Here is a 13,228-nt window from a genome sequence, read left to right as displayed (position 1 = left end):
GAAAAATCGATATAGGAAGAAACCTTGCTCTTATTTGCATTGATGTATCATTCTGAGGACTATTGTGAATAGTGATTATAATGATGCTGCTACCATAAGACCAGTAATGCAGGTACAAGAAAAGAGAATAGATTTGTGACATATTTTGTAAATAGAGCTAATAGCAATTACTAAAAATAAATAAATAAATAAAAATAGATAGGCAATGAGGAAAAGGGAAGAATCAAGGTTGATTTCCAGGTTGAGAAAAAGAGTGGATAGTAATGTCATTTGGGGGGGTGAGAACAGCTAGGGGACAGAGGCTGAAGAAGAAATGGAAATTGGGAGTTTTGGACATGTTAAGTTTAGAGATTTATGTAAGGATCTAAAGGGAGTTGGTAGGCCGGGCGCGGTGGCTCAGGCCTGTAATCCTAGCTCTCTGGGAGGCCGAGGCGGGTGGATTGCTCAAGGTCGGGAGTTCGAAACCAGCCTGAGCAAGAGCGAGACCCCGTCTCTACTATAAATAGAAAGAAACTAATTGGCCAACTAATATATATAGAAAAAATTAGCCGGGCATGGTGGCACATGCCTGTAGTCCCAGCTACTTGGGAGGCTGAGACAGAAGGATCGCTTGAGCCCAGGAGTTTGAGGTTGCTGTGAGCTAGGCTGACGCCACGGCACTCACTCTAGCCTAGGCAAAAAAGCGAAACTCTGTCTCAAAAATAAATAAATAAATAAATAAATAAATAAATAAATAAAGGGAGTTGGTAGTTAATGCAATATGTAAAGCTTCAGATAAACTTATAGGTGTCATAATCATGGAACTAGATGAGATTATCAAGTAAATGCTTGAGTGCAGAGAATAAATAAAATTGGGCTAATTCCTGAATCTGCCAATGCCCATGAATCTGAGTGTTTATCTCATCAGGACTCTTTGACTTAGGCAGACAATAATTAAACCTAGTTTCAAATCATTGGGGTTCCCGTGTATCTTAGTCCTTGTGCTGCTGTAACAGAATATCTGAGACTGGGTAATTTATAAAAAGCAGAAACTTGCTGGCTATTAGTTGTGGAGTCTTGGAAGTCCAAGATCAAGGGGCCAGCAACTGGTGAGGGCCTTCTTGCCATGTTATATCATGGCAGAAGGTGAGAGGGGGAGAGAAAACAAGAGGGGGCCCAAATTGATCCTTTTAAAAGAAGCCCACTCTCACATTAATGAAGCTATTCCCTAGATAATGGTATTAATCCATTCATGAGGTCAGACCCCGCATGGCCTAATCACCTCTTAAATGCCCCATTTCTTAATACTTTAAATCTGGCTATCGATTTTCAACATGAGTTTGGGAGGGGACAAACATTCAAACTGTAGCACTATGAGTTTGGATTTTGCACTTGCCCAGATGACAGAACCCTGGTCCCAGGTCATAGATCCCAATGTTGGCTTTTACAGTCCCATGTTACCCCTTCATTGACAAGCATATCTCAGTATTTAGTATCTTAATGAATGCTTCCGATTTCCCATGCTAGCCCCTGAAATATTGTCTTCCTTGTTTTTCTCACTTCCCAGTCAGATTTCTGTTTTGTGGGCCACCCAGCCATATTCTTTCAGGTGCTCTCTCCATTGGCTGGAGCCACATCACTCTTGTATTCTGCCCATCACCTTATGTGACACTGCCTCCCACAGTGAAATCTCATGCATCAACCATTTATAGATCTTCCAGAAATGTACTGTGCATGAATATTTCAGAATCTCTTCCTGAAAACTTAAGGATGGTCTATGTGTACTGAATGTGTCATTTTGTGGGGATGATGGCTGATTTTGAGACATGTCTCCTACCTTCAGCACTGCTATGGTAAGAAGGATTTATACATCTACTCACCAGCAAATTGGTTTCACTGATCAACACCTAAGTGCACATTTAGGAATAACATTTATCAGGCAGCGGGCAGGTGGGAGGGGGGAGGAGAGGATGGGTATATACATGCATAATGTGTGTGTTGCTCACCATCTGGAGGATGGACATGCTTGAAGCTATGATGGGGAGGCGGGAGGGGCAAGGGCAACATACATGACCTAAACATGTGTACCCCCATAACATGCAAAAAAATTTTAAAAGAAGGGAAAAAACCCTCATTTTTCATTTCCAGTGCTGCAGCAAGCATCTCCAAGTAAACAGTAAGATATAATATCTTCTGATGAAATAGACAATGTAAAGTAGACAGGATAAATAGGCAAAATTAAGTTTGGGGTTTGTACAGAAGAAACAATCACAAAATCCTTTGAAACTTTGGAAATTTGAGTTTTATCTTCTCTATCAAAGATTAGAATATCACTAGAGGTTCATTAAGCTGGATCTGATAGAAAGGAAATCCATTTTACTAGAATTATTAGAGCATTGCTCTCTGTGGGCAGGGCATAATACATAATCCGTTAATATAGCTATTTAGTAAACAAATTGGACAATTTTGGCCAGTCTTTGAAAACATAAAAATCTGGAAAGACTACTAGTAGTAGAAGGAACATAATCATGATATAAAATGAGATGACCAGAGAAAAACCTGGATGTATTAGATAACAAACAGTGATAAAAGCATATTTTTTAGACATATACATATTACCAGAAAATTCTCAGACATAGTGGGAAAAGATGCACAATAAATGCTGGACTTACCATGTCACATAGAAAAGTGACATGCATGATAATAAGGAAATGGGGTGATTATCTGAAAGCTGAAGAGCATGGACACATTAGGGTTATATAATACCATATTTTGGATTATTTGAAAAAAAATAATATGTTAAGAGCTTCACAGACAGACTAGTTAATCCCAAATGAAATCTCAAGTAAAAGGGGAACAGGAGAAATCCCAGCCAAAAAAAAAATCAAGTCCAGTCAGTTTGGCCATTCAATCTAATTCCTTCTGTATATCACTATTCTGAAACTAGTTATATGTAGATGTGTTGACATGTTCTAACTTATCTGGAAAATCCAATCAAGTATTTCTCTTCCCATTTAGTTGTTTTAAAAGATCATAGATATTAAAAAATATCTAACATCTACTTGACTGTCATAGAAGTTATAACCAGACGATTATTATGTTCCCTGCGAAGTACTTTTCTCAGAGTCATAGATAGGATTTAAAAAATAGAAAGTGACTAGTGCTTCTGATTTTTAAATTTTGATGTTATAAAAAAGTAACATTTACTTTTCGTGTTCTTGGCCTCTAAATGGGATAAATATACGTTATCCTATTCTTTGCATCTAATTTCTCATCACTAAATAGATCATATAGCTAGCTTGGGAGAGCTTTAGGTGCTTCATCTCAGAAAGGATCACACTACAGTGTTTACCTGTCTTCAGTAAATCACACAGCTGTGGTTTCATTGTCCAGTTCTTTAAAAAATTCCAATCCCACTGAGAAATATTCCCAAGCTCATTTTACCAGCTCCATCTTTTATCTGACAGAGAGAATTTGACTTGTTGCTGAAAGTTGAGGGTGGAATATTTTAAGACCTGGATGAACATGTCACTCAATTTCTTTCCTTGATCTTTGAGGCTTTCAAGAAAGCTGAGTAGAAAACTATGTATTATGCACTAACATTGATTTTAGATCATCCCAACATATTTTTTTTATCATGAGACCAGAAAGATTAATTCATGTTAAAGATGATTAGGATGATTTTAATTTTGCAGGTAAATAGTGTTTTAAACTTTTCAATAAATTTATATGTAATATCCTATTTTAAGTCTACCATGATAGCAATATGTCTTATTGCGCATTATTTCAAAATATTTTTAGAAAGTTATTCCACTTTATAATTCAATTCATGTAGTGAAAGTAGCCAATTATAACTAGATGACTTAGGAAACACAACTAGCTTTCCCATGACATATCTTTTAACACTGAAAATATTAGCACACTTTGCCTAATAACAGACTTCATTTGCATAGGTTAAACTATTTTAATTCTTTGGGAACTTTGTCGGTTATGTTTTTATATACTCTATAATTTTGAATGATTTACTAGATTATACTAGATCTAATAAATTACAAAATTACAGGTAAAACATTATTTTTATGTAAATAAAAAGGATAAGTCATTTTGATTCATGAATTTTAAAGTTAGCAAGGATCTCCCATCTGATAATCCAGAAATGTCCTTTGAACATACTGAGAAGTTATCATTAGGCCTCTATTGAATGTTATCATTCCTTTATTTATACAGCTTTTATTGTTAAGTAAGCCTCAAAATGAAGTAAATATCCTGTGAAAAGCCTGCCCATTGGTACTAACTAAAGTTTCTAATGTCTTTTCCACAAGAAAACATTTGGGTTATTCAAATACAGTGTCTGCTGCATATTCTTTATCAAATCTCCTCTTTAAATTGGCAAATATCCAATTGCTCTGTATTTCTTATGATTTTCAAAGTGTCATCTGGAAGTTATAAAGGTTTCTATAAAATGTGGGGTCCAGAGCTGAAGACTGTATACCAGATGTCCTGGGAGTTGTAGAATGCAGAGTTGTAGAATCAGTGATACCATGTTTCCTTCTTGTCTTGGGCTCTATCCTATCAATGCTACCTGCCCGACCGGTGTGGATGGGTGATTTGGAGCAAACACATGGTATTGTTGAATTATATTAAGTTAGAATCAACTGCACCTATTTGGCTTTCCTTTGCATAAACTACTATTAAGCCGTATTTCCCCTATTTGATACTTAAGTTGAGTTTTCAAACCAAAACTCACATGTATTAGGGTTGTTGGAGACAAAAAACAGAACCAGCACATTTATGTTTCATTTAGCAGAAAAAGGAATATATTAAAAAGATACTGAGTAGCTCAAAATTTCTCTTGAAATAAGGACCAGAGGACAAAGCTTGGAGAAATGTGGTTCCTCATTTTTGTGTCCCTGAATCTGAGTGATCTTGTTGTAGCTGTAAATAATGTAAGACTGAAAAGTGAGTCTGGAGCTCTCATGTTGGAAGATCCTTTATGCCTTTAACAAAACTTGCAAAGTGAAGAATGTCCCTAACATAGAAATGAAGTTCAGAAAATGGGAAGGTATAAATATTAACCATACCTACCACTCCAGTTTAGAAAAGTTTGAGTTGTATTCTGTAACTGGTATGGAGCCTGTGATGGTTAACTTTGACTGGGCTAAGGAATGCCCAGATGGCTGGTAAACATTATTTCTGGGTGTGTCTGTGAGGCTGTTTCTAGCAAATATTTGCTTTGAATCAGTGGACTGAGTAAAAAAGATCTGCCCCTACCAGTGTTGGGGGGCATCATCTAATCCGTTGAGATCTTGAATAGAACAAAAGGGCAGAGGAAGAGTGAATTGTCTCTCTCTCTTTTCCTTAGCTGGGATGTCCATCTTCTCTTGCCTTCAGACATAGGAGCTCCTGGTGCTTTAGCAGCTCCTTCCCAACCCTCAAACCCTGTCTTGCTTCTCAGGCCTTTGGCCTCAGATCCCCTGTTTCTCAGGGCTTCGAGTAAGTCAATTCCCATAATAAATCTTCTCTTATACTCTGTTGGTTCTGTTTCTCTGGAGAACCCTACTATAGAGCCTTTCCTTCTTTTTATTTAATTTAATTAATTAATTTATTTTTTGAGACAGTCTTACTCTGTTACCCAGGCTAAAGTGCTGTGGCATCAGCCTAGCTCACAGCAACCTCCAACTACTGGGCTCAAGCAATCCTCCTGCCTCCGCCTCCCAAGTACCTGAGACTACAGGCTCCGGCCAACATGTCTGGCTAATTTTTTCTATTTTTAGTAGAAAGAGGATCTTGTTCTTGCTCAGGCTGGCCTTGAACTCCTGAGCTCAAGCAATTCTCCTGCCTCCGCCTCCCAGAGTGCTAGGATTACAGGCATGAGAGCCACAGCACCTGGCCGAGCCTTTCCGTTTTATTGAAATGATAAACCCACAATGTTCTTTACTTTCTTCTTATGATTTATTATATAACATTACATGTTAATGTTAAATATAAAGAAAGATTTAGATTTGCAAATATTAACTTTGTAAATTAGCTAGTGAACACAATAAAATCATAAAATTTGTAAAAAGGAAGATGACTTCTGTTAGAAATTACTGTTTTCAGACATTAAAACAATTGTTTGCTATATTTGAGGATCTGTTAATGTTGTAATAGTACAAAAATTTTAATATATTAGATTTGCTGATTTTAAGCCAAGATTACTCAATGTAGAATGAATAAATTTCTACATAAAAATTACTAAGGATGTTTGTTAAAATGTATATTTTTAAAACCCACTTTAAACCTACTAATTTATAATCTGGGTAAGACCCAAAGAATATGGATTTTTAGCAAAGCAAGGAGTGATTTTATGCACAATAAAACTTGAGAATCACTGCACTAAATATTCATTATCTTGTTACCTAACATTTTAAGTAAATTTCTTTCCTAAATTGCTGCTATGACTAAAATAAGGCATCTTTGTAACAGCTATACTCATATTGAAAACAATAAAATGGCAAATTGGTACCAATTTATATCCTTTAAACATTTAATTTAATTTCATTTTTGAATAAGTAGTACATTCATATGATTTAAAAAATCAAAACACTATAAAAAGTATACAGTTATTCTTGCTTCCACTATTATCTTCATTTTTTTTAAATCACTTTTACTAGTTTATTGTGTATCCTGTTAGTGTTTCTCTAGACATGTTTTTATTTTCCTTTCTTTCTTTCACAAAAAGTAGTAAACCATAGGCTCTTCTTTACCTTGCTATTGTAACTCAAAAATATATCCTGAATATTCTTTCATATTAGTGGTGTACACATCAGCATACATTAAATATTCTTAATTTTACTTTTTAGCCTAGATGTTTTTCTGTTATTAAATTAGATAAAATCAATTTATTGATATTTAATAATACTTCACATTATAATATAGCATTAAAGAAAGATAATTAAGGAGTGGATGATCCAGTTAGGAAAGTTAAAATTCCCATGATAATGGCTAATTTTCTTTTTAATGAAACTGACATCTTTATTGTGTGAAAGAAGGGATATTAAGCAGTAGGACGAACAAATGAAAGCAGGACTTAGATAAGACACTGGGAGGATGTCTGAATGTTTTCTATTTTAATAATAAAAATTTGATTATGAAAGCAATCTAAATCATCTGTGATACATCAAATTAAAACTTTGAGCGGTTTAGCTTGTTTGGGTGGGTACAACTATACCATGATTTGGGGTAGCATATAAACAACCACCATTTATTTCTCATGATTCTGGCAGCTGGGAAGTCCAAAATAAGGGTGCCAGCATGCTTGGGTTCTGGTGAAGGCCCCTTCCTCATAGACAGTGACTTCTCACTGTGACCTCGCACAGCAGAAGGGGCAAATAAGCACACTCAGGTCTCTTTATATGGGCCCCGATCCCACTCGTGAAGCCTCTGACTTTGTGTCCTAGTTACTTCCCAGAGGCCCACCTCTTAATCTGATCACATTGTGGATTAGCTTTTAACAAATGAATTGGGGGAGCACAAACATTCAAACATTTGGACCATAGCACTATGCCACTATTTGAAACAATGATCTATAAATTAATTTTATTTTATAACCATTATTAAAACAAAGATTCTTTGAATTGCATCTATAGATACTGTATGTTGAAACATTTGAAATTGTCAATTTTTGTAGGTTAAAAAATTATTGAATATTGGTAATTTTAAATAGCTCACCCTAATGCTAATATGAATTTTTACAGTCAGATTTGAGACAGTTTCAGTAACAGAAACTGTCAGGCAGAGCTCATTGAGAGGTAGTACAGTCACAACATGACCTTGGCTACTTGTACTCAAAGTGGGAAAATAAAATAAAACAAAACAGAACAAAATCATGGGCAGCAGTAATCCATCATAGTTCTCAATTCAATTCTTACCAATTCTAATCAGGATTTCACCATTTCAAGCTAAGGCAAAAAGATAAATTATTGAGGATGGGCTGTTTCATATACATTTGTATTCACATAGAAGTAGATGTACATTGACAGCTTTTAAAAGACCCAGAGTTCTCCGTCACCCCCATTTATTATTTTGCAAGCATTTGGCCATGTCTCCTGCTGCTGGAGCTTGTGAACTTTCCCAGATAGATACTCTGCCTATCGCTTTCTTACTTTTGATGCTGTTTGCATTAGGAGTTCATCAAACATTTGACACATGCATATTTTGTCTTCCCACTTAGCTTATGCTGTGGTCTGAATGTTGTGTCCTCTCAAATTCATATGTTAAAGCCTAACCCCCATGGTGATAATATTAAGAGGTGGGGCCTTTGAGAGGTGATTATGTTAACAAGGCTCTGTCATAACGAATGGGATTAGTGCCCCTCATAAAACAGGTTTGAGGGAGCCCTTTGCCCTTCTGCCATGTGAGGACACATAGAAGGCACCATCTATGAGGAATGAGCCCTCACCAGAGACCAAATGTGCTGGTCCCTTGATCTTGAACTTTCCAGCCTCTAGAACTGTATGGAATACATTTCCATTGTTTATAAATTACAATTCTGTTGTTCATAAATTGTATTCTGTTGTAGTCCAAACAGATAGCTTGCAAATACTTCTTAGGTTATAAATGTTCCATATCTTCTAGATTTTTTTTTTTTTGCAATTCCCATTCAATATGTGGTACAAATGTCTACATATAGTGAAAAATCAAGAGCTGTTGCCTGAATAGAGCTACCAATTTCTTTTAAAATTACAGTTGAAATTCCTCTAGGCCTTGAGGTATATTAGTGAGGAACACAGGAGACCTTCTCAAGGTTTTAGATGAGCAATTTGTAAATTTGAGAACTTATAGACAATCATATAACCATATTTCCCTAATAGTTTCAAACTAAAGTGAGGTTCAGCAAGTTGTGGTTTAAAAAAACTATCTACTTTTCCCCAAAATAAACACAATTATATTAATATTAACACCTAATATTTTATGAATTTTTATATTCTCTTTCTTTTCTAAGATTGGTAGTTCTCCTATAAAATATTTCCATATTCCCATATATGTGATTATGTGACGAAATGCACATGTGTTTGACTAAAGACGCTCTTTCCAATAATTTTACTTTCAAAGCTTTAAACATGTTATAAGGTGCTTATTAAAAATTTTCCCTCAGTTCTTAAAATGCTACATGCAGATAACTTAAATTTCCTTTCAGTATTTTAATATTGTTTTGAATGGAACTCTGAGTTTCTCTATTAATTCAGCTGGTAACTACTGTCCCTAGTAGCCACCAGAGGCCAAGACAAAAAGCCAGGACATCTACCTGCTTGGGTCCCTTCCAGTCAGCCTTGCCATCAGGGATTGGATGGCTGGCACAGCTTCAATGACACAATCACAGTGTGAAAGTTTAAGCAATTTTTGTATTTTACACAGCCTGAAGAGTATACAGGACACCTGGAGGCCATACACATGGAATCAGGGAAGACAGACAGGGAGAGACAGAGAAAAGGGACCCATGGCCCAATGTCTTTCTTGGGTCCATGGCAATATTCAAACAGGTTTCTGAAGGAGAATTCTAATTGCTGGGTTTCAATCAAGCAGGCACAAGTTCCAGGAGAGCGAGAGATGGTCGCTGTGGCATATCTCCACAGTCCTTGTGGGGTATGAGAGTCAGTAAAGTCAGTTGTATCTAGCTGTCCCATTGAGAAGTGGTCACCAGGGGACAGCTGTATGAGGCAGGTATTTGAATCAGCCACATGGAACAACTGGGAGGAGGTTTACAACAGGAAACTGCTTCAGGGGTGACTGACCCTTGCTTCTGGTATGGGAAAGTCCCACTTATATTCAGAATGGGTCCTGAGACAACATAAAATTATAATCATTCACTACAGATATCGATTTTTCTCTAGAACTATGCTGTCCAATATGTAGCTATTTAAATTAAAATTAAATAAAATTAAAATTCAATTCCTCAGTTGCGGTAGCCACATTTCAAGTGCTACTCTAGAACATCATGTATATGCCTTTACTTAAAACAGGACACTCTATTTCACAAAGTACCAGATGTACTTCATATGATTACATTTAATTTTCATTTTTGTCAATACCATCATCATAGATGATCTGTACACCTTATGTTCCTTTTATCAATAACAAAGTGCATGATGGCAAAATTTGCTCTTTTGAGCTTGATTTTGTAATTTCAGGCTTGGCACATATTTAAAAGAAGGAAAAGTTACTTAAAAGTTGCAATAAAATTGGGAAACAACATTTTGAAAATGATTGTAAACCATTCTTGTCAAGTCAATATTACTCCAGGCGAAAAAGGCGATTACAACAGGTATACAAACGCTCTTGGATCTTCAAATCTGAGTGTGTTCCTTATTTTTTATGAACAATTGCAGATAATTACAGACTCACTTTTATGTTCAATCTTGTGACAAGCATATTTTCTAAATATGATTGTACTATTTAGAATTTATTTAAGCAAATCCATGAGAGACACTTACCTTTAAAAACCTCGTCCCAACTTATAAAATAAGAATGACTCTATAATGGAAATCAGTACTATAAAATTTCTCAATTTCAAAGGAATTCCTCTTGTTTTGAAATATCTGCTTAAAAACAAGAATGATTTATCATTGAGTCATTGGGTGGGGTATGAGTGACTAGCATTACTCTGCTTAAAAATACAAAAAACAAAACAAAACAAAATAGCTCTTTTACTTAAGCCTAATACGATGGTTATTTTTATGACCCTGAGTAGTACACCTAACATAAAATATTCTCAACTTATTCTATAGTTTTACTAACTAGATATGTCTCCTCTCTAATAATAATTGACTCCACACTGATTTTCCAATTTCCCTAGGACATCAGTCTTGCCTTGCTATCTGTCTCAGCAATATTCACAGCTACTTTACTGTCTAAAGTAACCAATAAAGATCCCCTCCTCCAAAACCACCAATTTCCTTTTTCCTCAGTTAAACCTCAACTGTATTTCTAGAAAGCATGCTTCATCTTGTCTGCTTCTTATAGAACCTTCACTTGGAACCTTGGTTTTGTTCTCTAACCACCATACTATACTCTCTATATGTGTACATCTGCGTGTTAACTCTCAAGAAGAACAATGTCTTTATTTCATTTTCCTTCCAGCCCGTAAAGAACCTGTGCTATAAAAAACCTGATACATCCACTCTCTTGTCCAGCTTCTGTTCCTGATGATCAAGACTAAAGTAAAGAGTTTGGCTTCTGCTTACCTGGGAAGGAAGAATATTCTCTCCAAAGTATCCAGTCCTTGAAGAGGCCATGAATTCTGCTCAACATTCCAGTCTTTGTGGATGGATGCCAACTGTTTCCTGATAATTCTCCCTTTTGTCCATTGGCTGGATGATTTTCCACTTATTTTCTTACTTTATATTGTCAGGATCTCCACTGATTTTACCTTTATAGGTAGCTGAATCCCAGTTATACAGAGTTAGGTCTATCCTATCAGTGTACCAATAAAGTCAGTTATGACAGCATGCCAAAACTTTAACATTATATCCCTCAATAAGTGAACTAGGACAGATGTTCTTCAATTCCTCTCTGTAGGATCCTTCCTTTAAGTATTTATTTGTAATCAGACATGAAGCAAGCAAATATAGAGAAAAACACAAGTTCTTGTTTTTTGTTTTTTCTCATTGTGGTAGAGTAATTGGGAAAAAAATGGCCCCAGCTATTGCTGCCCCTGTATCCATGTCCTTTGTGAGATGATTCTGTAGCTGCTTCTCATAAGAGTTGATTTTACACTACTTGAATCCAATGGGCAATTAAATTTAGTAGAAGTGATAGTATTCCAGCTCTAAATCTAGGCCTCAAGATGTCCTTTGAGCTTCTGTTTTCTCTCTTGGAGCCCTGCCATTGCCATGAGCACGTATCCTAGCTAGCTTACAAGAGGATGCAAAACTATATAAAGAGACACCAGTTGTCCCAGAGGAGGCACCTAAGGCCAAAAGTCAGCCAATTCCCAAAAATGTGATAAAGCCCAGCAGAGATTAGTAGTATCATTTCTTCAAACCCACAGCTGCTTTCAAATCCACGAGTGAGCCCAGCTAAGGCAATAAATACTTCTCCAGCTGACCTGTAAAATTATGGGCAGTAAAAAATACTTATTGTTCTAAGCCACTAAGTTTTGAAATAGTTGTTGTCAGCAACATCTGACACATTCCTGTGTTAATATTAAAAGCAAATATGTATATGTTATGAAACCAGGGAGATGTGTAGAAAGGCTAATTTGACTATGAGAACTGGTATGTGGCATTTATCTCCTCAAATTTGACATTGTCAAGGGACTTTTCCTCATCCTTTCTTCCCGGGGACAATTTGATTAGTGCACTAAGAATAGGTCTGTAGCTCAGACATAGATTTACATTAACTTAACATAAGCTCAGAGGTCCAACATATAATCCAGCATGGTCATTTCCTAACACTGAGAAATACAATTGCTAAGTCAAGTAAAACATTATAATCAGAAACTTGTTCAGTGAACAGTAGATAAAGTTGATCTACCAGATACCAGCATACTTAATTGTAGAGCAAGTAAGATACAGATTTAACCTGAAGAAGTGGTAATAAATGTGAAGCCAATTGATTGTACATAAATTAGATCCTAAAGGGCAGCCAAAACAATTTCAAGTGAATTAATGAATAGAATATAAAATGTAAAACATTAAGAAGAAAATATAAGATAATATCTTCATTACCTTATATTAAGAAATGGCTTCTTAAGCAAACACAAAAACACAACTATGTAAAAAGTGTGCTTGAAAAAAAAGATTCGTGAAAAGTGAAAAAGGCAAGACACTGGGTGAAGGTATTTTTGGCTTTCAGCATGTAAAACAGAAAAAAATTAGTATTTTCATTGAGTGTTTAATATTTATCTTTATTAATTTTATGCTGAATGCATACATACCAGGTTCTAGAATAGAGACAGATTTCATATTAAATATATTATAGACAATAATGAATGTGTACACCCATCTTTCCCCTAGTCCTTTCCCCTAGGGCCACATGGTGAGAACTGGGCCAATTGTTCTATGTATGGCCAGATGCTTTGTAAATGAGATATGAGGAAAAAAATAATTTTTCTCTGCTTATAAAGGTGAAGAAAGCAGTTGTCCCCTCCCATCTTAAATGGAACTCTTTCTTGTTTCAGCCCTGTAGTATGTACATAAAATCTCTCTAGGAGCCAGATATCCACATGAGTTCTTGTCTTACAAAACACTAGAGTTATCTACAAGTTCTG

General features: G+C 35.8%; 1 long non-coding RNA gene across 2 annotated transcripts in view; it reads left to right on the top strand.

The window, feature by feature from the left end:
• The window catches only part of LOC142873397 (uncharacterized), a 33,434-nt gene extending 21,342 nt beyond the window's left edge, over nt 1-12,092 (top strand). For both annotated transcript variants that reach the window (XR_012921456.1, XR_012921457.1), the window contains exon 3: nt 11,098-12,092. This is a non-coding gene — a long non-coding RNA (uncharacterized LOC142873397). The remainder of the gene's footprint in view (nt 1-11,097) is intronic.
• Nucleotides 12,093-13,228: the final 1,136 nt, after the last annotated feature.

Source organism: Microcebus murinus, chromosome 10 (genome assembly GCF_040939455.1).
Source record: "Microcebus murinus isolate Inina chromosome 10, M.murinus_Inina_mat1.0, whole genome shotgun sequence".
Lineage (NCBI taxonomy): Eukaryota > Metazoa > Chordata > Mammalia > Primates > Cheirogaleidae > Microcebus > Microcebus murinus.
The sequence above is the reverse complement of the archived record's forward strand: the minus strand, read 5'-3'. Positions and strand labels throughout refer to the sequence as shown.